This window comes from Lactuca virosa, chromosome 8, assembly GCF_052849685.1.
Source record: "Lactuca virosa cultivar CGN04683 chromosome 8, Lactuca_virosa_CGN04683_v6, whole genome shotgun sequence".
In the NCBI taxonomy this organism is placed as follows: Eukaryota; Viridiplantae; Streptophyta; class Magnoliopsida; order Asterales; family Asteraceae; genus Lactuca; species Lactuca virosa.
The window spans coordinates 275,205,403-275,212,757 of NC_136433.1; positions in this window are offsets into that span (position 1 = coordinate 275,205,403).

Consider the following 7,355-nt stretch of genomic DNA (forward strand, 5'->3'; position numbering starts at 1 on the left):
TGTGGTTGCCAAGGGAAGTTACAAACCACATTTTCAGTGCGTCAGTTCAAAGGTAGTGCTGCTCGTTGGTGGAATACTCTGGGGAAAACCCTAAGCCCTAATGAGCCACTGCAACTGACTTGGGCAGAGTTCTTGGTGCAATTCAAGCGCAAGTACTGCTCGGCCCAAAATGTGCTTGAGCTAGAAAACCAATTTCTGACGTTGAAGAAAGGAAGTATGACCATTGATGAATACACCAATAACTTCACAGACAAAATGGAGTTTGCTTTGCGTATTGTCCCAGATGAGCTGACGAAAATAGACAGGTACGCAAAGGGACTTCCATGGGAGTATGCAGTGCCAGTGCGTCAAGTACTTACTTTGGAGGCGGCTATCTGGGCTGCCAAGTCTGTAGAAGATATGATTAAGGGAAGAGCCGCCAACAAGATTGAAGTTGGCGAGAAAAGAAAGTTTGAAGGGAATTCAGGGTCCAACGAGAAAAGAAAAATCTCGAAGTCTGGAGGAGGAGGAGGTGAAGCAAAATGGTGTGAAAAGTGCAAAAAGAAGCACTTCGGGAAATGTAGTGAAGAGGTGACCTGCTACAAGTGTGGGAAGACTGGGCACTATGCCAACGAGTGTCCGTCCAATAAGAGGATGTGCTATGGATGTAACGAGGAAGGGCACATTTTGAAAGACCGCCCAAAGAAGAAAGTGGCAGCAAGGCCCAATGTTCCACCAAAACCAAAACCAAAGGCATTCCAAATGATCCTTAATGAAGCAGATGGAAATACAAGGGATCAGGAGTAAGGACCTTATATTCCCAAAACTAAGACATAAAGTAGCAATGCAGTTAGTAACTTGTGGTGTAGCCTATTAGACGCGTAGTATAGGGTAAACTTGAACCTTTGTGTAATTATTTCAAGAAATAATATAAACCCTGGTTTTGTCATCTGATGAATTGAATGACTATGTGAAATTCTTGTATGGTGACTTGGAGAACTGCGAGACAATACTTGGGACGAGTATGAGTAGGTGTGAATGGTAGTAGAGGCCTATACTACCGGAAGCACAGGACTCGTACTTGGATCAAGGAAAGTCACAAGGTTAGCAAGAAGCTAAAAAAATTGATTCCGTTTTTGTTCGAGTATTTCATTACCTTCGTTTCGGTAGTGACTAAGAAGATGATTGTTATTCCGACCCTATAGGTCATATCGAATCAAGTCCGACTAAGATAGGTATGTTACGTGGTTCGGGAAAGTTGAGTCCAAGGTTTATTGGACCGTTTAAAGTTCTTCAGAGGATCGGGAATCAAGCTTACAAGCTAGAATTACCAGAAGAACTAGAGGGTATTCATAACACCTTTCATGTGTGTTATTTGAGGAAGTTCACGGGAGATGTGCCCGACATAATTCAAATTTCTGAATTAAGGTTGGATGAAAACAAGAGGTTAATTGAAGAACCAGAGGCAATTGTTAACTGTAAGACTAAGAAGTTGCGACGCAAGATGGTCAATTTAGTGCTTGTGCGATGGAAACATACGAATGGGCCAAATCTCACCTGGGAAACGGAGAGTGACATGATGAGTCGCTACCCGTATTTTTTTTGCTGATGTGTGATTCCGGGGACGGAATCATTCTAAGGGGAGAGAATTGTAACGCCCGTGTTTCTAGGCTAGGCATTAATATTGACATAATAGTCTAGGTTAACCTCTGTAACTCATTTTGAAGAAATGAAGAGGAATTATGTGATTATTATGTGAATTATGTGTTTTATGCATAATTATTAGGATTTAATTAATTAAAAATAAAAATGAGCGTCGAAAATAAATATTATATAAAGCCGGTATCTATTAAGAAAGTTATATTGGTTGTGACAAGGATTCCGGATATATAAAGAATACCGAAATCCGAGTTATAACGAAGAAGTTATGACCTGTCGAAGTTTCGCGACAAAAGCGGGACGGTGCCGAATGACGTAAAAAGTGAGTTTTTGATAAACTACTTTTTAGCCTTAGTGATCTAAACGAAAGTCGTAGTGTTCGTTAAACCGAGAGTATGTATAAAAAGAATGTCCAAATCTGACTTCGTATGAGGAAGTTATTATTTTTCTAAGTTTCAGCTTAGCAGTAGACAGCTAAAAACTCGAATTTTAGATCGAGTGATTTTTAGCCGATACAACCTAAAGGAGAATCGAAGGTGTCGTCAATAGTAGTACAACGGTAAAAAGACAGACGAAAACGGACGTCGGATGAAGAAGTTATGAATTTTTAACGGATTTCCTGTCCCGGTCTGTTAAAAATAATAATATAAAAATTAAATTCAAAATTAGCCGATGAAGTCTAAACGAAATTTGTAGAGCGTAATTTTACCTACGCGTGCATATAAATAACGTCAAAAACGGAGCTCGTATGCGAAAGTTATGGATTTTAGAAGTTTTGGCACAAAAATCGAGAAAATTCGCTTAGTCATGCTCCAGCCACGTCATCTTCGCTCTATGCGCGCCACGTGTCCATAAATTGCTGAGTCCTCCGAAGTCGTGGCGCATCCGAGGAGTGACGCGTGTGCAACCTCGTCTGAGCCTCGCACCACCTGCCGCGTGTCCGACCTTCGCACCACCTGTCTCCCTTCCCTCTTGCTTCGGATCCGAACCTCGGACCTAGACTTTGGTCCAATCAAAGGTCAGCAGCTGGACCCTCGCACGTGCGACCCATGTGCCTCCTCTTCAGATTTGCTGGCTCCTGGTAGCCTCTCAGCCGTCCGATCAGAAGCCTCGCCCCTATAAATAGAAGGGTGTGAGACCTCCCGGGGATAATTAGGAAACTTGTCATTTTTAACCCCTCTTTCAATATTTCTTTCATTCCAACTTCCCCCAAAGCCCCGGTATCATACCAAACACCCGAAACACGTCCCGAAGTGACCGAGAATCCCGATAAATTTATCTTTTCGGTTTTGATGCCCAACCCTCGCAGAGCCCGGTTTCTCAATAAAACTCCCGGTTTTATTAGAAACGATCGTTTTAGGAAACGAAGTGCTGCCTGATTATCATTAAATCATGTGAGTGTATAGTCACTTTCATCTTACACATAGATATGAAGTATTTTATATAAAATACGTGCTATGTGTATATATGTTGTTTTTTATTTGAAATGGATGTTGAATGGATGTTTTATACATGTTTAAAATAATTTAAAATGTATATATATTTTATCATCAAATATGTTGGGTAAAACATGGGTAGATAAAGAATGAGGGATAAAAGTACAGTATATATGTACGTTGGTAGCTATGAAATTAGTACAGTATAGATGTACGTTGGTAGCTATGAATTTAGTACAGTATAGATGTACGCTGGTAGCTACGGATTTAGTACGTTGGCAGCTATGGATTTAGTGCATGTTGTATAAACCTTGGCGATGATGTGACTTCGTGCCTGTTTGACATAAATTGCTGAGGAAAAGCAGTGTTGTCACCCCGATGTTTGTCTTGTTTGACATAAATTGCTGAGGAAAGCAATGTTGTCACCTTATTGGTTGTTTTATGTCAGGTTGTCTTGTTTGACATAAATTGCTGAGGAAAGCAATGTTGTCACCTTATTGGTTGTTTTATGTCAGGTTGTCTTGTTTGACATAAATTGCTGAGGAAAGCCATGTTGTCACCTTATTGGTTGTCTTGTTTGACATAAATTGTTGAGGAAAGCAATGTTGTCACCCCATTGGTTGTCTTATTTGACATAAATTGTTGAGGAAAGCAGTGTTGTCACCCCGATGGTTGCCTTATTTGACATAAATTGTTGAGGAACCTCTGAAGCAATGTTGTCCCCCTAATGAAAATCCTTAGGCTAGGTCCCTTGTGATAGTTGTTTTAGGGACGTAAGGTGAGGATAACGGGATTGGGTAATTAGGGTTATTTTTGGTTGATGAAATTAATAAGTTATTTGTTGATTGATGAACTTAAAAAGTTTATTATTTATTATGGGTTGAAAATCCTATATGCTCACTAGGCTCCCAAGCCTGACCCACTCAGCCTTTTTATCTTACAGGTAGTGGACCCCGAGCATAGTCGGATGATGATGAGATAATTTTTGGATTATAGGCCAGTGGTTGTAAATAACAATTGTAAGGCTTATAATGTCTTGTTTATGCTTTTGATCTGTATCGAAACATGACATCCTGAGGTTTTTATATAAAATAAAAATATATATTTCTTAAAGAAAGGTTTTGATAAACTTTTTTTCATGTTTTGTTTTGGGAACAAATTCCGCAACATCTTTTAAATGGATTACTCTGATTTTATTTTAAAAAGCATAAACGAAATCGGTCTTTTCTGGCCGTGAAATTGGGGATGTCACAGAAACCAAAACTAAAAACCGTAAGCACGAAGCTTAGTGAGTTCCCCCATCATACCACACACCATACAATAACATACTGCCAGACAATTCTGGGGTGCATGACCTACCAATGTCAAGCCATTCTGGGGTGCTTGACTTACCCAGGTCAAGCCATTCTGGGGCTCTTGACTTACCCATGTCAAGCCATTCTGGGGTGCTTGACTTACCCGTCGATTTATCTCAACCGACTACTGGTGACTATTTCACCCCTACCACTACCACATAATAACATAACATAAACATCTTGCTAGGCATGCATGGGTACTGACTACCCCTTCGGTATCTTTCAACCGGTATCCGGGGACTATTTTACCCCTACTACTACTAACACATATAACAGAGCATCCTAGCACATAAAGCATATTAGATAGTGGCAAACCAAACAATTATCACAAAGACAATCATCTCATACATAATCACCTCTACTGGAAGGTAACTCACCTCACACGGCTGAAGTCCCGCAGACAAAACCCTGGCTATTGGATGACAGCTTCCCGAACTGTCAATATCAAAAGAACACCCAAGTAATAATTGGGTTCCAACACGAAAATCATAAGTCCATGGTTGGGGTAAAAGACTGCTTTACCCCTATCTTATCTTGATTCAAACTCAAGGCCCAATCCAAAGGCCCAAAAGCTAAAGTATGAATCAAAGCCCAACATATGTCCCAACTTTCCACATTGGGCCCAAACCTTTACATGCTCTTATTCTAAGGCCCAACCATTTAGTCCAGTCCAAACATTTGGCTTTTCTAATGGCCCAGTATCTCATAATCATAAAGGCCCAATTATGGCCCAATTTTCCAAATTGGGCCCAAACCTTCACTTGGGCCTTACCCTAAAGCCCATCCAATTATTCTAGTCCATATGATTGTTCTTGGATGGGCCATTATTGGCCCAATCATCAAAGCCTAAGTGAAATTAGGGTTTTCACATAAAATGACGATTAGGGTTAAGTGTTTCTCACTTAACCCATTATGGACTTAATCCATTAAGTCCATCACCCTACTAGACAAATCATATGGTGTGGTCGGGCTTAATACATAATCCAATTCCAAAGGCCCAAAATGCGGGTCCCGATAAGTCCAAGCCCATAATTCCAAAATTAGGGTTTTCTAAACCCTAATTAGCGTTTCCAACCCAATCATAGCCCAATAGGCTCAAAACTAAGTATTTATATCAATTAGGGTTTATTAGGCCCTTTAGGGTTTCGTTAGTCGGGCACCACCCACTACCACCTCGGGTAGCGGTGGTTAACGGAGGCTCACGGCGGCGGCCACCACCTCACGGTGGTGGTTAGGGTTCTAGTCCAATTGAGTCCAAGCATCCCAAACGAAGTCCAAACACCAACAAAGCACACCGCTACCCAACACGGCAGCTGGTGGCGGCAGGAGGTGGCAGCCACCACCTCACGGTGGTGGTTATGAGTTTCTTTCTATTATTCTAGAACCTATTACAATATGACAAAGCAAAACCACAAATAACACATACACACACACTAATACAAACACACACACAGCCACCCTAGTGGTGGTCGGCGGTGGCACGTGGCGGCAGCCACCACCTCACGATGGTGGTGGTGAGTTTTCCTTGGTTTTCCGGCTAGACGAAACACACACCACACATACTAACACCAAACAATTGGCTGAAACTAACACACACACACACACACACACTGCACACACCATCACTTAACAACGGTGGTTGGCGGCGGCAGCTTGATGGTTGTCGTCGGCGAACACTAGCAGTTAGGGGTGTTCGTTTGGATGGATCGGTTTGATCCGATCCAATCAAGTAAATCCAAATTGATTTCGGTCTTCAAAACATGGATCTGAATAGTCTAAACTAAATTCAAATCCGATCCGATCCAATTACAATTCGGTTGGATCGGTTTTATAATTCGGTTTTCAAAAAGCTAAACATTTTAAACGACATATACTTATAATATTACCCAACTTTACACAAAAAGTGAAAAAAAATTATTTAGTTATGATTTGAAATTTATAAACAACTACTAAGAAGGTATATTATAGTTAAATATTTTATAGATAGAAAACTTTTGAGAGAAAATGCATATTAATGTTTTTTTATCGGGTGAAATGTTTTGAACCTATTTGAAAGAATAAATTACAAAATTAATAAATAACTATAGATATATATTAAAAATAAATAAATAATAAATGTTTATTCGGTTTTTTTGGACTATTCGGTTCTTATTTTATAAACCAAAACCAATCCGAAATCCAAAATAATAATTCGGTTTTGTTGAAAACCAATCAAAAAAATCCGAATATCTGAACCAAATAGTCCAATCTAAATTGTCCAATTGGACAATTCGGTTTTATCCAAATAGTGAACAACCCTACTGGCAGTGAAGATAGCTTGTCGCAACGGCAGGAGGCGGCAGCTGACTAAACTGTGGCGATGACGCTTCGATGGCGACATAGTTGGTGGCGGAGCAACAGCGAATTCGTTTCCGAATGGAATGGCAGGTGAAGGCGACAATGGGCGGTTGGAGTAGCACCGGTGACAGCGTCGCTCGCCTGTAGATGACAACCGCAGCCAGACGAGGAAGATGACGGAGGAGTGGTGGTGACGTAATTGCTCAGAGAACGGCAGTGGCGGTCCACAACATCAACTTCCGACAGCCTTTGTCACACCCCCAAACCAGATGACGGAAACGTCCGGTGGTGGAGGACTTCATTTTTAGTATCACAACACATTTAATATAGTAATCAAAGTACAAACAACCATTGTATTAAAAAGTATAAATATTTACATGTGTTTCACATTGTATACTAAAACTAAATAGTTGTACAAAAGAAGAAGACAAGACATAAATAGCTCCATCTTCTCCAAAGCTCGGGGTGTACCTGTCTACTGGTTCCCTGAGAATACAAGTAATTTGAAAATAGAGTATCAACATAAAGTTGAGTGAGTGCATAAGTATTTATGTTTTGTAAGAATGTCTTCTGTTTCTTGAATATGTAA